Source organism: Ascidiella aspersa, chromosome 3 (assembly GCF_963924565.1).
Source record: "Ascidiella aspersa chromosome 3, kaAscAspe10.2, whole genome shotgun sequence".
In the NCBI taxonomy this organism is placed as follows: domain Eukaryota; kingdom Metazoa; phylum Chordata; class Ascidiacea; order Phlebobranchia; family Ascidiidae; genus Ascidiella; species Ascidiella aspersa.
Genome location: NC_139449.1, coordinates 2861491 through 2881762, shown reverse-complemented (window position 1 = coordinate 2881762; position 20272 = coordinate 2861491).

Genomic DNA, 20272 nt, shown 5'->3' with positions numbered 1-20272 from the left:
TGAACACAAAAGCATGGTAATTAAGAACTTAAACATAAAAAGCCGCCGACTAACTGCTATTAAAAGGGGTGTAAAACAAGTGTGTTGCTAATTTGAAGTCAATGTATGCTAATCAAGTTATAAATCAACGTACACAAAAGCATAGTAATTAATCGGGGCTATGAACAAAAAAAGACCCAAATTAACTGGTGTGAAAGGGGTGTAAAACATGGTATGGTGCTGATTTAAAGTCACACAAAAGCAAGTTAATTAAGAACTTGAACATGAAAGCTGCCAACTAACTGGTGTAAAAGAGGTGAAAATAAAAGCTTTCTGTTCATAACAATGGATACAAAATAGACTAGGTATTAAACGAAATATTCACAAATGAAGTCGTCAATGGACTGATATAAAATGTGACAATAAAAGTTGTGAAAGAATATACGCAAAATCTTGTTGGTCAAACGTAAATCGTCCAGCTGGCAAAACTTCAGCCAGTTTGCAAAAGAGTTCAAAAAAATATTTATGTTAACAACTTAAAACCAATTATAATTTTTAATGGCGATTGAAAAGGGAATCAGCTGTTTTTTTACAAAATAGAAAACGATTGAGTGTTAATTAATTATAGCACCTATCAAACAGCGACTGCCTTGGCTAAAAGCGAGTCCACTTAGCTTCATAATTTCGGAGTTAATTAAAGCTTAGCTTCATAATTTTCGGAGTTAATTAAAGTCAATGTACATTACGTAGGGAGCATAATGGCTGGAGGTTGTAGTAAGACGTAAAGTAAATGTCAAAGCCCATACAGAAGAAGATAGCATTTTGAACGTTTTTCTACGTAATGTTCAAATTCATTCCCATTTTTAACCGACTTAAACATTAAAATAAGTATTTGCTGCCTTTAAACGGCCTTTAAGCCAACCAATAAAGCTTGTCTAGCTGTGAAAGTTAGGGGTTAAACACCAGCGTGAGTTCGTTAATACGGCTATTCAAACAGCAGGGCATTATGCCTCACCAGCATGAACAATCCTTCAGTTGATTTGTAGGCTGCTTGCTGTTTGTTTGTGAGCCTCGAAAAAGCTGCTTAAATACCCAGCCGTGTTCTGGCTTGTTCTCCACAAGCTGGTTTCATTTTAAACTTAGGCTAGGGCCAGATTGCCTTTACACTACTAAAAAGTAAGAATGACCAATATTTTATGCCAATATCCTATCCCCGATGTTTTGAGTGAAGGTAGGGTGACCGATACTTGATATCTTATTCCGATACCCGGTATTTAGGACAAAAAGTTTCGCGGTCCGATCCCTAAACTGTCGTAATTCCTATGGCCCAACAAACAAAGGGTAGTTTTATCCAGGTTTATTAGGCTAAAATGTACTTCAGTGAAGAAGTTTAGTTATGTCCAGTTATTAACCTAATATTAAAAACACACCTTTCAAAGTAGAAATCGCTGCCTTGTTTCACAAATCAAGCCTAAACTCCATGTTAATTTGGCATCGGATCGGTGCCGATACCACCCTATAGTATTGGACGGCTAATTGGCAGTGTTGTAAACAAGTCATTTTGAAATGACTCAAGTCCCAGTCAAGTCATTTGGAAAATAACTAAAGTCCAAGTCAAGTCTTTTGCAAAAATGACAAGTCAAGTCCCAGTCCAAGTCATCAGTTGCCCAAGTCAGGTCCCAGTTAAGTCATTATTAGAGCAAGTCAATGTCAAGTTATATTATTGACATAAAAGCAAACTGTTAAACTACTTCAATTGGTAAACTCATCCGATTATAAGCATCAATTTAACTAAAAAAATAACACAAACGCAAAATACAGCAATAAAATTGTTTATTGTGCAAAACTTGAGATAAATTTTATTAAAAAACACTTAATTTAATCCCAAGTTATTTGACAAAATGACTTAAGTCCAAGTCAAGTCATTTGTCCAAAAAACTTAGTCAAGTCAAGTCATTTTGGTCAAAGGACTTAAGTTAAGTCAAGTCATTTGAAAGAAGTGACTTAAGTGCACTTAAGTCAAGTCAATGACTTAATTCATTACAACACTGCTAATTGGCATCGGGTATCGGCCCCGATCCGATATTATCGGACATTCCTATATTCCCTTCTCCAAAGTGTAGTAGTTTACATGCTTGATTTATTGGGATTTTATCTGTGAAAGGTTTCCCCGAAATTTGACAAAAATAGCGTAAGTAATTCGAGGACAAGAATCATATGAATTAAAGTCGAACTTGATGATCCTAACTTATTATGTTTTGTTCGCTTACAAAACGTTTGGTGAAGAGTCATTTGAAACAGTGACTGAAGTGCACTTAAGTCAAATGTCATAGTCATTACAACACAGAGTATTGATATATGTGGTCGAGTGGCAGACGTACAAACACCCTTTTCAAAGCAACACCTTCTCAAAAACGATAAACAAATATTTGGAGCACAATGGCTGGAGGTTGTAGTTGGTCGTAGAATAAACATCAAAGCCCATACAGAAGTAGGCAGCATTTTGAATAACTCTTTATTCATTTTCAACATAGTCAGCCTATGCACTTCTGTATGGGCTTTGATATTCTTATTACGAGAAAGAAATCAATATACTTCATCGGCTGTTGCGGTCTTGACGTTGTCGACTGCGCATCACGCTCTAAAGAAGGTTCAAGTGGTGTTTCGTGCGACTTGGAGCCAAAAACAGCAAACGTGCGCTACTCTTGTCGAGGCCTTGGCTAGCAGCGGCCTTCGAAATCGCTTGGATGAGCACTCGAGACTCACAAGTGTCTTTTACGCCCCGAGCAATACAAGCAAGGTCGCATCTCTCGCACAGTTTGCCAAATCAGCGCTGCGTCGAATTTGGAGAATGTGGGACGCGTAATAAGCTGTATCTAGGCCGCGAATTTGAACGCCTGTGACTGAGCGTTGAATGAATAATATTTGCTCCACCAGATTTTATCTATTAACCGATAGAGATGCGCTCTCTACAAAATTTCGCCAAATCAGCGCTGCGTCGAATTTGGAGAATCTAGGGCGCGTAATAAGCTGTATTTATCTGCGAAATTCAACGCCCGCGATTTTTGCGTTGAATGATTATAAAATAGAATTCGCTTTAACTACATATCAACAGATAGCAACATATAAACAAATAGAAATGCGGTTTCTGCAAAATTTTGTCAAATCAGCGCTACGTCAAATTTGTAGAAAGTGCGACTAGCAATAAGCCGTCTTTGGGTGACGTCTAAAAGCAAATAATTCTAAAAACATCCGTGCGCAAATATGCAAAGGTAATCTGGAGCTAATAGCGCGATTTTTTGTATGGTAACAGTTTTGGGTCCAGTGCCATGTGCCCCCTGTAATTGCCTCAGAAAAGCTGTCATTGTGATTCAGCAATTACAGTCTCATGATGTTGTCCCGCTAAAATTTGTTTGAACGTAATCAGCACCGAATCAAGAAATGCCGCTTGTAATCGCAGCTTTTGTAAAGTCTATGTTCAATAGCGCTTTATTAATTTTAAAACTTTTTTAATTTTTTTTTCGTTTTGTTTATACACATACACGTCATGCCCGTCGTGGCATCAAATTCCAAAAAAAACTCAAGAAAATCTGTATGGGCTATAACCCGAACCAGTAACAAGTTAAACAATTCGAGAGACAAGGCAAGCCAACCTCTGTCGTCAGAAGGGCTGTAAATCGTTCGGCCTAGCATTAAGGCCAAACAACTTGCGTACTAAAGTACAAAAATAGGCGCCCAAGCTCTGCTTTTAATAAAGGGCAAGCGAGTTCTTGGAGCCAGAACGAGCCGACTGTAAATATTTGCTCGTGTCAAACACTGTAACCTCGCTGTGTAGAACCGCAAGGCCGGGAAGGTGCAGCCCCGATCAATGGTTAAAGCTTCAAACGTTGTTTGCGCAACTTTTTACGGTTACCCATATTCAGGGGCGGGTACGGGTGTTTTTTTCGGGGGGAGGGGGCTTAGGGGTTGGAAAAAAATTTTCAGGATGATGTCGAAAAGTTATATAAAAGCGTGACGTCACAAGTTGCGTTGTTTTCATAGTATAAAGACTAAAAATAATCGCGTGCAAAGTTAAAAAATGCCTTGTTTAGTTTAGGACGCCAAAACTTTTATTTTAAAGGGTAAAAAGACGGAATTTAGTATAAAGAATAAAAAACTTGCGTGCAGCGCAAAAAAATGACTTTTATAGTCTAAGTCGGTCATACGTTCCTTGTAAAGGGCGCGATGAGATGCATGGCGCCTTTGGAGTAAACTTCTTTTAACAAAATGGGCTGAGAAACCATAGAAACAGAATGTAGATTAGAAAAACTAAAAAATAATGCATTTGCGTAGTTAAAATAAGCAAAAATTAGTTTTTTAGAGAATGCATGACCGTGTAACCCCCCTTTTGGGATTCAACCCCACCCCTATTGTACTCGAAAGACGACATATTACGGCGGCTTGAGCCGCAAACGCTGACAGATTCGCCGCAGCCCTATAGTAGTGTGGTGTGGAAGTTGCTTTAATACAGAGGGCTGCTTATTTTCTCAACCGCTCTGCGGTCACGATATTTCGGACTCCTTCGCTCGAGTTTGCAGAGCACTTTTAAAGGGCCGATTGATCATGAAAGTTTCCTGGCGGATTCCAAAAGTAGGGAGTAAAGCATGGCTTTCCTATCCGTTTTTATGCCCTACCGTGTTGATATTTTACCCGAGTGTAACAAATCCTGGAAAATTGCAAGGTACTTCCTACTTAGCTTTGGCAAAATCAGTGTTGTAAACAAGTCATTTTGAAACGACTTAGTCCCACTCAAGTCATTCGTAAAATAACTGAAGTCCAAGTCAAACCTTTTTGAAAAGTCAAGTCATGGTAAACTCGATTACGAGCAACACCGCAACTAAATAATAAAAAACGCAATAGATAGCAAGTTGGTTTATGCGGAAAAATTAGGCCCAATTAAAAAAAAGGTTGAAAACATGTCATTTTAACCTTAGTAATTTGCCAAAAGACTTAAGTCAAGTCAAGTCATATGAAAACAGTGACTTAAGCGCACTTAAGTCAAGCCACTGACTTGTGTCTTAACAAAAAGATTTTGTGCTACAGCGATGAAGCGATATATATAAGTGTTGCACGTTAACCCCAAACCCCCTTTTGTATGTTGCATAAAACTAAAAACGGGCAATGATGAGGTCGACCAACGGGACTGGTTCTGAACCAAATACACACCTAACCAACACCCTGAGGTCACTGAGCCCCCGCCTCCTACCAAAAAAGTAATGTTGTAACGTTTAAAGAAAATTACTCAAGTAACTGTTTTTATACCAAATATTTCGGGTCAAATTACTTTAGTCTTTCTGACAAACGCCCTGATTCGTCGTAAGTATGTTCGTTTGGCTATTTTAAAATTTGGTTAGTGCTTTGGTACACTATGCACGGATTTTTAATGTGGCTTAACCATCAATCTTAAAGCCAAAAAGGTCGAGTGGTTAGTTGTAACCAAAATTTCTACACAGTTAGCTTGCTGTAAGTTACGCTTGAGAAACTGACACCGCCACTAGTTATTATGCAACATTTTGAATTGTTTCGCTGACATAGCAATAGCGCTGGTGTTGACTCTCTTCGTCACAGTTTATTCGCTGAACAATTGCCTACGCGAATGACGCGCAAGAGCAAACAGTTGATATTGCGGGAACCCATTTGGGAGTGTACCGCGGGTAGGTTTAAGTGCTATACCTCTAGGAAAATACCGATTTAGGGATTTCACCACGTTTGCGATTACCCTAAACTGGGACTATAATGTCGGTTAAAAGTAACTGACAACAATTTCGACTCCCGAGTCCAGAGTCCGGAAAAATGTGTGATTTGGTCGGTCCAGGTCCGACTCTTCAACCTGTATGTAGCTGTATGTATCTACGTAGCTAAAATAAGGTCAATATACAAAAGTAAGGTAAATATCTGATTCAAACCAAAGAAAATTTGCCAAACGTGCGAGCCCCGACTCTACAGCTTGTATTTCACCAATTTGATTAACTGAATTTAGGCGGATATTCAGCAATCCACTCATAGGGTTTTCCTATAACTTACCACCCAGAATACGTCGTTGGAAAATATTCCACCATGCGCCATTCGACCTTTATAATTTACAGTTTTGCTGTCATATCAGTTTCTAAATTTTTTTTTTTTTACTTACTGCAGTTTCTAAATTATTTGCGGACCCTTCCAATAACGTTTAAAAAGTGTTTTATGCGACTGAGAACCAAGCTTAATCGAAACTGACATTTCTGGGCATAGACTGCAAAGTATGAAAGTATATTCCAACATGGCGGGCATATTATTGTGTTCGTTGCACTCAGAACTACAATGATGAAGTATTTCTTCGTGATAACAAGGATTGTAGCAATTAAATTGTAAAAATTCTGTTCCGCATCACTTTAATAGGACAGCGGGAAAACGGCGAAAGTAGGAAGTATTGAGACGCCGGAGCTCATGTAAAACAACGTGTAGCGTTCGGCTCCAGCTTGTACCTCATATCTCAACATTCCCCGTAACACGTGTTGTAACGTTACTCAAACGGAAGGAATCATCCCTTGTCGCCAGTGTTCATGTTTCGACGCATAGGCGACAAAAAGTGGTCGGTTTAGGGAAAAAGGAGTATTCCTTATGTTTGTATGGATTACAATAACTACTTAACGAAGGGATATCCGGTACTTCGTGTTTAATTCGGATAACGATACCCGATATTTTGGAAAAAATACGGATGTGCGATGTTATACCGTATGACCTTATTGGGACAGTTTATTAGGCAAAATTATTAAAATTAAAACTTCAGTTTTATCGCGCAAAAAAAATATTTTTTTTAGCTTAATTCCTAATTTACTGTTTTCTATTTACCCTTCAAGTTAGAAAACGTTGCGTTGGATTTTGCCGAAAACGTACAGAAAAAATCGCTTCGTATCGGCACTGATAACACCCTAATACCGAACAAGTAACGATATTCTTGGCGTAAGGTATCGGATACGATCCGATATTATCGGACATCCCTTATAAAAACAAAGCAGCTAAACCGTAATAGAATTATTGGAATCAATTTTCGCAAAAATCTTCTTTTTTTACAAAATTTAGTTTTTTTTTTACAAATTTAGTTCCAAATTAACAGTTTTCTATTTCCCTTTTAAGGTCATCGTTGCATTGTGACTAAAATGTACATAAAAAATTGGTATCGTATCGAACAAGTAACGATACCCTTGACGTTTTACGAACTGATATTATCGGACATCCCAATAGATTCAAAGAAGCTAAACGTTCAGGTGTTGGAATCATTTTTCACAAAAGCTTTTCCATTCAGCTGATCAAAGACCCCGCTCACTCCGGCCAATTCGCTCATCTCCGTTTATAGCCACGCGGTCACTTTTCAGCGGTCAGTAACTCACGCATTGTGACGTAACAGACGGTGGCGCGTCGCCGCGCAAGAATGGCGCGATTGTTAGGGGTTTCCTTTCGTCTACTCTCGTCAAAAGTGATTTTCTCCTTAAGTGGCTTGCGCCCGAATATGACGATACGATCAACAGTGCTTTGTGACGTGATAGTTTGCACTACGCGGGTGTGTGACGTAAGCAGCTCAAAATTGCTGAGCGCTGATTTTTTTCTTGTTGCTTACGTGATTAATATATTTGTGGAAAAGGTAGGCAGAGTCACACAATAAACATAGCTCTTAGTAAACAGACAAAAATGTTCTCGGGTGAAACTTGAAACGGGTTTGTAAAAAAAGTTTTGCATATTCGGATTTTTGGAGATCTTTATACGTTTAACAGTCTTACCAAACGTTGTATATCAGTGTTGTAATGACATACGTCAAAAATTTCACCGAAATAAACATAAAAGTCACCGTTTTAAGAGATGTGACTTGACTTAAGTCTTCAGGACAAATTATTTGACTTGGTCATTAGCCATTGAGTCAATTACCTTTGGTTAAAATTGAGTCGTTTCATCAAATATTTTAGAAATTGGTTTGTTTCTCTTGTTCACGAAACATTTTGTTGTCGAACAGGCAAAACTTTGGTCACGGTTGTGGTTTTCCACTCGCGTATGTTTGATATTTTTCGAAAAACTCAAGTTGGTATAGAGTCACATAACAGACACAGCTCTTAATAAACGGATAAAAATGCTTGCGGGTAAAAACTAGAAACTGGTTTCTCAAAAAAAAGTGTTCTCTGTTTAGATGAATCTTTATACATTTAAAGGTTTTGACCAATGGAGGTGATAATCAAAAGTAACTATTTAAACACTTTCATATGAACGCTGCGAAAACGGGTGAATAAAACAGTTCTATAAGTTTTTTTGATTGTTTGTTTGTGAATTACAGGAGAGTCTATCAACCTATAAAGTTAAACTTTGAAAAAATGACTAAAATACATAACCATGATATAAATCTTTATCTGTAACCAGAAAAAAAGACAAAATGAAACTCGAAACTTGTTTTTTCGGATTTCAGCTTTATCGTATAAAAAAAGAGTTTATTTCGTAATTAACAAAAGCTAAGAAAAACAAAATTATGAACTTTTTCTTCTGTTGTTTTTAAGAAAATTCCAGTTTATTTGATTACAGAAGTAGCCTAAAATAAAAATGTAATAGAGAAAAAAATGATTCTATAATGTGGCTTAAATAAATAAAAAAAGATAACAGCGTGTAAAGTTTCCGCCTTGGCAGTTTTAACCCCTACCTAATCCGAAGAATCACGTTTTATTATTTTCCATAACGTTTTCCCGTCATAAATGTTACTTTAGTGACCTAATAATAGCTCACACCTAATTTTAACGTTCTGCCTTCAGAAATAGCATTTTTCTATGAATAGGTGGGTTGAGAGCGAATTTCCTTTAAACACCAGCCTTCAGTTCGGTTTATTAGCTAATAAGTTGACTTAACTTTTAAACTTTGATAAGATTTTACACAGTGTTGACACAGTGAAGTCACCGACTTGACTTAAGTGCACTTAAGCCACTGTTTTCAAACAACTTGACTTGACTTAAATCTTTTAGTCAACATTTAACATTTTATTATAAAATTCAACTAATTTTCTCAAGCTTTGCACGTAAAACGATTTGATTGTTACATGTTGTTTTTTGTTATTTTTAAGTGAAATTACCGCACATAATCGGACGAGTTGACCAATTTTAAAGGTTTATCGTTTTTTATCATGTTAGTGGTTTGACTTGAAGATGCCTTTCTCTGATAATGACTTGACCGGGACTTGACTTGCTATTTTTGCCAAATTCTTGACTTAATGGTTATTTAAAAATGACCTGAATGTAACTTCATTTTAAAATGACTTGTTTACAACACTGACTTCGCATTATGGATCATGAGTGCAGCAAAATTTGACGCGAGACAAATAATGAAAAGTCAATATGACGTTTGTCATCAAGCTTTGTTTGTTTGCAAACAAACAATCTTATACAGAACTAGTCAAGCAGACAATAAATATTGGAAGCCTTAGCTCCGAAAATCAATATTTTTTGATTAATGGAAAACTGAAGGTCTGTTTTATTGGAATTAGAAGACTAACGCTGTATAGGCAAAACATACAATCATCTATCATTTTCGGCCAATGGTTCTTAACTTAAGGGTAATTACTTTAAACGGGCAATTCGACTATTTGGAGAAGCTAGTTTTGATAATGATAAGAGATACTATCTTTAAATGCTAAATAGCAGAATGTAGTTAAAAGTCTTTGGTTTGTTTAAATGTTTATTTAAACAAAATAGTTATGCCATCCTATAATATTGTGTTTTTTAGCGTCATCACACCAAAAAGGTTAAAAACATCTACTACGGTTTTAATATGAACCTTTACCTTTATTAACCAATTTATAACGCGACAAGTACAATGTTGTAAACAAGTTATTTAAAAATGACCTAAATATCTGTCAAGTCATTCGCAAAAATTATTTGCAAAATGATTTAAGTGTAAGTAAAGACATTTTCAACATTTTTGCATTTAATTATATTTATTACATTTAATTATAAATTGGCCTAAATGACAAAATTTTACCTAAATGTATTCACTTTTAGTCAATTCTGTTCTTTAAATGAAGTCCAAGCCAAGTAGGCTAATATGTCTAATGAGTAACAACTTAAGTTAAATCATACTATCGGAAAATAAGTATTTTAAAAACAGTGACCAAGTGTATTTTGAAGTCATTGATATAAGTCACGTCCACACTTCTTTATTGTGTTACAGCGTTCTCAGAAAGCTTAATAAAGCACAACGAATGTGATTTCTACTTCTTGGTGTTACTTACTTGTCGCATTCGACACGACTGTTTATTATTGGTTTTCGGATTTCAAACTGGCGTGTCTAGCTAAGGTATTACATAACCACAGTCTGAGAATGTACAGCTTTTTCCCACAAGTCTATGTGTAACACGAACAGCCAAACCCGTTTTTTCCTTTGGTCGCATCATTTATTGCTGTATGATTAAGTATTACAGGTGTGAAATATTCACTAAACGACAGGCATTTGTTTATTGGCGGAAATAACAGTATGATAAAATGTGTTTTACTTTTGACTACAAGGGGTGCATGAAACATAAAATTGATGGTGGGTAGGGTTAAAATTAGGACTAAGAATACACATTTTAAAAAAATTACAAATTTCCCTCCATAAGTCAATATTTTACATGTAAAATTCTTATTTATACAGTTATATACTGAGACCACGGCTCATTTTCCATAAAACTGTTTAAAATGCATTGTTTTGACAAATTTGTGAGATTGAGGTTGCCCTACAAATGTAAATTATTCAATAGCTTATTCTAAAATCATGATAAAAATAATAAAGGCGTATTTTCACTTAACACAGTTCTAAGGAAAATGATTCGTGGCCATAACTGTATGAATAAGGATTGCAGGTGTGAAATATTGACTTATCGAGGGAAATTTGTTTTTGGCGAAGCAGCAATGTGATATGTTGTTCTGCCGCGTTTATTTACCACCAAAACACAAAACAAATATATTCCCGGATGAATAAGATTATATGCAACCATCATCATTTCGCTCAGCGGCTTGAAATCCATTCATTTCTTTGAACTGGCTTTTCCAGTAAGTCGTTAAGCGTAATTACCTGCAAGGAATCCCTCCCAATTCGGCAATTTATTTCTCCACACGTGTTCACCTCGATTTATCGACCTTCATTTCGGTTCAAGGTCATTGGCCCGCGCCCAGTGGACCGTGACACGGTTCTTGTTGATAAAGCGCCTTTCTTCACGCATCGATGCGCCTGGCGACCCGCAAATTTCAGGACCACATAAAAGCAGTGGGTAAAGCTTTCGTGGTAATTTTATGAAAAGTACTGGGGGTAGTTTGAAAAGTCAGGGTGAAGGGTGAAGACTGAATAACGTCAGGAAATAATTTACGTCTGTTCACGGCGTTTGAAGGTTACTTAAGGGTGAATTAGGGGGTTTACTACTGCTATGGGTCCTGATATCCATTTGTCCCCAATTGAAAGGGGGTCCGCAAATAAAATCGCACGTCATAATGCACGTCATGAGGCCATTGATAAATTTTTCGCTCAAAAACCGTTTAAATGTCGCAAGTTTCATAAAAATGTTCATGAATTAAAAGATTAATCCATTTGTTCCTCTTTATAATGGCGATCGCAAACAAAATTGCAGGTCATGATGTACGACATTGAATTTTTTTTCAGAAACCGTTTAAATTTTGCATATTTTAGTCGAATATTGCATGAAAAAGAATAAAAAATTTCCACGTTTCTAACGAAGTATTTTTCTATTTTCACTACAGCAAATTTCAGTTTTAAAACTAAGTTTTACTGGTTTATTTTCCCATTTGCACTAAACATGATTTTAACTTATTATATATCTCAGGATTACAAGATTGCAATGTACTGAAAATTGTTGATTAAAGGATCCGAAATACAACGAGTTCAAAAGTTATACAATAATACACGTTTAAAAACTCATAAAAAAACAATCCAATTCAGCTCAAAATTGCTGCATCGAACCCAGCAAAATTCACGAACTAAACCAACAAAAAGAGGGAAAATATTACCGACAAACGCCCAACATAAGCCGGTAACCACCAATCCACCCTGCTAACCCCTTCCCGTTCCCAAATCGCAAACTCAAATAAACCCAGATTACCCGGGACCCCAAGCATTGGGACCCAATCAAGCGAATCGAAGCAATTTTGACAGTAGAGTTCCGCGACAAGCTGCTGATGTGTTTTGACTCTAAGATCCGGTGCTTGCCAATATACGGACTCAACTAAACGGATTTAACGGTGGAAAGACGATTAAATTTGAAACCTTCTGTCAACGGCGGCTTTGGAGACCTTGACTTACGCGTTACGCTTGCGATAAACTAACCGAACGTAATGTCTATTTTTGTACAAATTACAAAATGTTGTCCGAAAATGCATATCGCCTATATCAGGGGGTGGACAACTATTATGTTTAATTGGAGGCCGCATGAGAACAAGAAAAAATATTATTCAGAGGACCAAAATGGCAGCTGAAATACACATTATTTAAAGTGTCTTTTTTTAGTTTTTTAAGTTGTAAATTGCATTGTTTTGATAAACTCTGACGAAAGGTACAGCTAAGTAAAGTGTATAAATTGATAAGTAAAATAATTTAAAATCAACGTAAAGGCTTATTTTTGCTATAAAGAGTTCTTATACAATGTAAGCCGCCGGGATTAAATTGCATGGTAAAGTTGGGTGTAGGCTACTGATTTTGTCCTTACATATTCCATAGGTCAGTGAATGCACTGGTTAGCTTTCACATGTGGCAAAACGCCAGACAATTAAGATCGGTCATGATAAATCAATTTTACAGTTTACTTTGATGTCAATGACATGACTTGGAGTTGAATTGCTCTCATTATGAATTGACTGGGACTTGACTTGGGTAACTCGTGAGTCGTGGCTTGACTTGGTAGTTTTGCAAAAGGCTTGACTCGGACTTAAGTCATTTTGAAATGACTTGTTTACAACACTGAGATGTACTGGTTGTGCCCCTATATATGCAAAAGGTAAGTGACTGTTTTGGTGAGCTGTCACGCCCTAGTTAACGAAATACCGGACAAATCAGAGTGGACCCTTCGGTATGTCGCGACTTCATCTTAACACATCAGAACCGTTCACGTCCGTCGCGCGCATTATGACGTAATAGCGTGATCTCGCGCGTCGCCTGAGGGTTTTAATCTCGGTCCATCTGCTTCCACTGAACTACTTGGCTCAAAAGCTATTACGCAACGCTGTTGATTTAACCTCTTGTTTGGAAGTTTTAAACGGCAATCAAGTCTCATTTGCGAGCAGGTCAACATGATTTTGTCTTGTTTATTCCCCAGCTCTTTTAGAAAGAGAGGTTTCTAATGGTTTGAGCAACTTCTGAACTAAATTAATTCTTTGACAAAAATGTTATCAACTTTTAATTAACAATAAAAAATTATAATTTTTACACTATTGTAAAAATACAAAAAATATTTTATGCTTAATGGAAAAATGACTTTAAAAAACGAAAGGCGAGTCAGAAAAAAAACTTTAACGACCATGACCAATTTTGAGGTTATGCTTCTTAAAATAAGGATCCATAAAAAAGGTGGAAAATTTTACGAGATTGATCAACTCAGTTCTGAAAGAGTTAATCACTTGAGTGAAATTTGAAGCATCTGTGACTAATTCCAGACGCCAGCTGGTCCGACGACCAAACTCGATCGTAATTTGACCCGGACCTCTTCAGCGCGCTGACGTAATAGCAAGTGCGGGCAAACCTGCCCTGGCTCATGTCGTTTTTGGCGTTGCTCGGTGAGGGTGAAATTATGTCGCTTCGATCGAAACGACAATAAAGCATTATATACGCCTCGTCAAAAGTCAGACGTCTGGTTTTTAAGTCGTTTTGAATGCGGCCGCTTGGAAATATGAGACTTTTACAATCGAGCTGCCCGAATTGTCCCGGGACCTACATCCCCTTTGAGGTCTTTGAAAACGACACTCGCGCGTTATTTGTGCTATTTAACTGTGATTCATTGAAAGTTTTCAAATGAAGAGCGACCTTAACACAAAGCTTGTTATGATAAACACTTCACGTGTTGGTGGCGAAATAAATCAATAACTTGACTAAAGTGAACTTATGGCACTGTTTTTCAAATTGCTTGACTTAAATTAAAATGTTTGACCTGGAGCGTTTGTTTATTTATGCAATTTAACTGTGATTCATTGAAACTTTTTGAATTGTAGAGCAACCCAAACATAAACGGTCAAATTACTGTTGAATTAAATCAATGAATTGACTCAAGTGCAATTAAGGCACTGTTTTTAAATGACTTGACTTGACTTAAGCCTTTTAAGTTTTTACCACGATGATTTGACTTGAACTTAAGTTTTATTGTTTAATAACTTTGGTTAAAAATATGTGTTTTCATTAAGTTTTTATAAAATTGTGTTATTCATCTCAATTTCCGCACGGGAAACAATTCGCTTGCTAGGCATTACGCTTTTGTGAATTTCAGAGTTATTGCTCTTATTCGTACAAGCTTACCAATGTTTATAGTTAAATGATTTGACTTGGAGTTGACTTGCTCCAATTATGACTTTGTCTGGGACTTTTATGCAAATGACTTGACTTGGATTTAAGGTATTTATCGAATGGATTTCATAGTCACTTCACAGAACAACACTAATTCGGCAACAAACGTACTTCAGTTACAAAAACGCTTCATTGTATTTTCACGATAAAAGCAGCGATACAAACATGAAGTGCATTGCGATTATAGAGTGGTCAAGATTACACAAAGTTAAAACATAAAAAACACAAAAACACATATTTTACATTATGGCTTAAATTGTATACTGACTACAAGTCTTTTTAAATACCATAACTTACCCTCGATAAAATGCCAAAATTGTGTTATTATCACGGTAACACACCCTACGTTGCAGCGTACTGGCATTAACTTACGACCTGAGTTGTAAACCTTATCGTAAATAAATAAATACTGGCGTCATGGCCACGAATTGACACGTCATAACGCCTAACAAGCTCGAGTCTTATCAACGTATGACAGAATTGGTAAATACAGCGGTCTAACGAAAGATTACTAATGCTTCACGGAAGCTGAACTTTAAATAAATTATAAACCACAAGATAATTTTCGATCGCATCTTACAAGTTACAAGATTGCGATTATAAATAGCCTACACGTATTAAAATGCGTGGACAAATTGGAAACAATACACGTTAACGCAATTGCCATGCTCATATTTAAAATGTATTTTTTGATGGCCAGAAAGTTTACCCATATGAACGTTAAAGGAAGTGGATGTACATTTTGCGAAATAGTTCGTTTCTACACCCGTCTACGTGCATTATAATCCGTACGTATCCATAAAACCACCTTGACAGGCAAAACTGAGTGGATTTTAAATACAATCTGCTGAAAAGTCCAATTTAGCAAAAAAAGTGTTGATAAACAGCAATCGTTAATATAAGTGCTGGACCAACCTTTAGATAAGGAGTAGTTTAAGTTCCCGAAAAACATTAAAAGAATAATGCGCACAAGTTAAAGCTAAGACAGAGAAATAATGGAGAAAGTTAATTGGGACATTTCCATCTCAAGCTTGTTTACAGAGGTTAGCATTAGATATAAGATTTTTGTAAATATTGCAGCTTCTGATATACCCTCTAAGAGTCTAAGACAGCATTGGCAGGGGGTTGTCGACGATTTTTCGATGAATGTCGATGAACAATGGCACATACGTCACAAAGTCGATCAGGGGGAGTGTTCCACTAGAGGCGCCCCTTGAAAGCTTCTGAATGATCTGCGAAAAATATATCGGATTGTTGGCATTGTTTTTGTATGCTTTTCCCCTATATATATATTATATAATGCAAGTAGCCACAAAACAAACTCTGTTTATACACATTTTAAACTTTGCTTCTATATTCCATTCAAAATTAATTTTTCCTTTCCTAAAATAAGCATCCTTGTAGTTAATTTAACATTATATTGCACATATTTCCCAGTTCATATCATAAATAGACCTTATAACATGTACCAAGACTTTGAAAAACATTTGCAGTTAACTTCCGTCAAGTTAAAAGCCTATTTAACCTATCTCTAAAAAAGGATTCGTGGTTTAAGAGGCAATTATCATAGCGGTTTAACACCAGTACAAATTCCCTGTTTTAAACTACGGAAACCTAAGGTTACATCATCAAGTCAAAAGCCTGTTCAACCTACTTGTCAAAAGGGATTCATGATTTAATGGCATACATCATACCATTATTATGCCAGTAGAAATTCCATGTTTACAACTATATTTTCCATTCTTAGTTTGCCTTTTTTCTATTTCTTAGTTTGCCTGGGAAACCTACCAGGTTTATCCAGCGATTTTGCAGTTTCGCAATACTTGTGTCTTATGGACGTTTAATAAAGTTCTAATACGCATTGGATTGGGTATAGTAGGCTCACGCAGCGTCGAAACAGATGGCTAATAGAAAGGTTAACGATTTTCCTCGTCGTAATGCGACTTGGACGCGACATTAAATGATGATATGACGGATATTTAAAGTATCTCTGACGTCTGATTTGTCGCTCATAGCATTAGATTTCGAACCGGTTTTGTCCTTTGGACCAAAAGGTCAAAAATCAGGAGGATTTCGAAAGTTCGCCTTTTATTGCGGCGATGATAAAACTTTGAAAGTTTTATAGGAAGAAATTGGCCAATTAAATCCACATTGGTGTATACTGTAATCTATAGCTCTGCTAAAGTAGATGCATAATAATATACCGGTTCGGAAAGCCTATTAACGAAATGAGTTGGTATAATCATGATTACTACAATGCTCATTAGAGCAACTGATTTCACTAAAAGCCTTTTTGAAGCAGTCGGTATCAGGGATTTTGAAAGCTGTGTTTTTTTATGGCTGAATTCCGTTTCAAACGTGTTTTAAACGATTTTTTTCCGGTTTTGCATGTAGAAAAAACAACGCAAAAATCTATCCACTAAAGATATTGCTGTTTTTCCGCTTTTTATTAAACTAACGTTTAAATAGACATTAACAGCCGTGCTCAGAAAAACTATACCTATACCATACAAATATCTCAGTTTTATTAGTTTTTATATGCACAGTTCTATTTGAGCACAGCCGTGCTTCATCAGGTCAAAGTAGAAAAAAATAATGATCAATATAAATGACCTGGACTTTGTGAGCATCTTCGAAACCCAGTTGGTGGGAAAACAAGCTCAAAAACAAGGTAATAAATCACCACCATTTTATGCCCCAGACGCGTCTATTGCAGCTCGTTAAGGTCGATATACGGCGTCTGCTGCATTTGGAGCGATCAGGCCTAGATTCCAAAATCGATTGGCGATCTTTTGCGATTATTAAATTGCCGCAATGCTCCCCTGCGCATATTGGATAATAATCGCCAATTTGGAGCATGATGGTCTGGTGTTATCGGCCTTTGTAAGGTGTTTCGTCATGTAAAGAATGCAAAAGTAAGCCTTTTTTATTAAAATGTTCAAACATGACACACCTTTGCTAAAGAAACTTATTTTTCACTTTAAGAAATACTTTTCTGTATTTTATACCTGATACCAAATGGTAGTATAGGTTATCGTCCAATACCACGGTGGTAACATCATTTTTTTTAATATTTATGCAAAATATTGTACTCTAACAAACACAAAATGACACAAAAAAGCTATTTGAAAGTTTACGCAAAATTTTGCACTCTTACAGTCACGCAATTACACAAAAAATATATTTAAAAGATTTCGCAATATTTGAAAAAATACGCAGTAGTTTACGTTCTACAGAATAGCTAAGAATGAACCGATAATGTTTCAATTGTTTTAATTTGGTATGCCCGATAGTATCGGATCGGATCCGATACCTGTCAAGTGATAGTATCGGTACTTTGCGGCGGTTGGCTAGGGTGGTTAGATCAAGAAAATTTTACAACTCTTTTAGTCACTAAATTACACAAAACAATCTGTTCAACAAAAATTGCGCAATATTTGAAAAACCTTTGGCAATATTTTACGTTCTTAAACAATGAATAAGAATAATCCAACAATACAGCGTTCTTAATCATCCTTAACGGTCGACTGAAACAAAAATGTAGTTCAGTGGTGTGAAAAAACAACAGCTTCACCACGTAACTTCTTCCCTTTTTCAATGAACCCCAACCCATTAGGCAGAACGCTGACGTCATACAGATCACCCATATCACCCTGATCACCCACGCTTGTGCAACACCAACAAATTTATCACCCGGCTATAGCCGAATCACCCACTTGGTCACCCAACTGTTAACCATACCAAGCTAATAACATTGTACAAATTACCAATACATTAAGCACCAGCAATTTGCTTAAGTCCATTAACAAAACCTAAAAAAACTGCCCCTTTTTTACAACTTACTTTTTACATGTTTTAAGGTTTTTACAAGTTAGAATGCAGAGAAGGCGTTTTAGTTTTTCGGCTTGAATGGCATAAAATTACCCAAATTAAACACTAGAATAACCCGAATCGCCAGTTTCGCCCAATTTATTTAGAGTTTTGAGCAAATGAAAAGCGGAAAAGCCGAATAAAATACAAAACAGCGTGACCAACAACATCATGAAAAAGTATTGCCATAACTTAAGTTGGTCCCAGATTGCGATATTTTAATCTTAAAAAACGAGTCTCGGAATAGGAATGAAATGTACAGTGAACATCCCTACTCAAAATTATATCACTAGTTATTTACAATTCGACCATTAAACAGAATAACTTAAAGGGCTTTTCGTCGTAAACTTGCCTTTAATTTGCGCGCATCATGAATTCGATCCACGGGCTAAACGGACGGTTTTCATAGTTTGAGAGTCGTTAAAACTACAGACGTTAACGCCCCATAAGCAAGTTTGAAAGCAGCTTTAAGGCCACTGAGTCTTACGACATTTCGTTAACTTACGGTGTTTATTGATTCCCATTATTTGTACTGTCCTAACTCAAATACAGCAGTTGTACAAGCTGATATCATTTCGTTAAGTTACACAAGACTTATTGGCGTTTTCAAAATCTAACCTACGTAGATTTTACTGAAATATATAGGTATTTGCCATCTTACACACTTACTAAAATCGTATGAATGCACTTAAATATGAATCTTATACTATAATGTACTTGGTTATGACGACAATGTTCTTGGTTGTGATAAAATTTGAGTATTTGCAGATATTTTGTTTTTACATAAATAATTGATCAGGACCCAAACAATACCAATGTAACCTTCACCTTAAACGTCTACATACAACCTATAACTCATACTTGTGGATTCATCAAATCAATCAGATTCTTTAAGTTCAGTTCGCCCTTGAGGGACATAACATGTGACCTTGAGTCACACTGTGGCTCAGCCCTTTGTCGATGAAGGTTTAGGATTAAAGTTGAGTAATTTATACATAATTTTTGTGATTCATTGGAAATTCATCAAACTTGCAAAGTTTCGTTATTGAGTGCTAGCCTTTACAGTGGCCTTTCGTAATAAATTGCTTAGAAAATATCTCGGCTTAATGGCCTAAAGATGAAAAACAACGGTGGAATAGGCATCACGGTTATTGTACACGATTATGTACGTTTCTTTCATGGGATAGTCTTCTAATTAAATCGCCCGATCGGTTTATTGAAGAGCCCGTGCTTCAATTACATTTGAGGACACTATTAACCTTTATTACCTAATTTCTGAACGTCATATGAGCAGAAATTTGCAATAACGAGTGATTTTTAACCCTTGGGTCGTGAAAACGTTTATACAGTTTGTTAATCCCTTTTGCTTTACCTGAAAAGATATTTTGATGCTAATTATAACCACAGCCCACTTCACAATCTATTCTAAAGCTAAGCAGTGCAGGTTTTTTTCGCGAGCGAGACATAACTTAACTGCGCAATTGATTATTGTTACGTCACAATGCGCTCTGTGTTTAGCAAATTTTAAGAGTTATACTATCTTCGTATATTGACAAAGTTACAGGTGAAGTTTTCTTAGGGGAATTGAGTTTTGAATAGCGGTTTAAGGGGTACACGGGATGAAAAAGGTTGAATACTGGACTAAGTACACTGGTTAGGAGTTTAGACAAGCAGGCTTGCGCGAAGGCTGTTTGCATACAGTTGCCATTAATATTTAAGCAGGGCTGGATTTACTGATATGGGTTTTAGCTTTTAAGTGCTTGACCTTGGTCCCTAGAGTTTCTGTTAACCGACTGCAACTAATTGTAAACGAAGCGACCTGTCAGCCACTTTAATGACC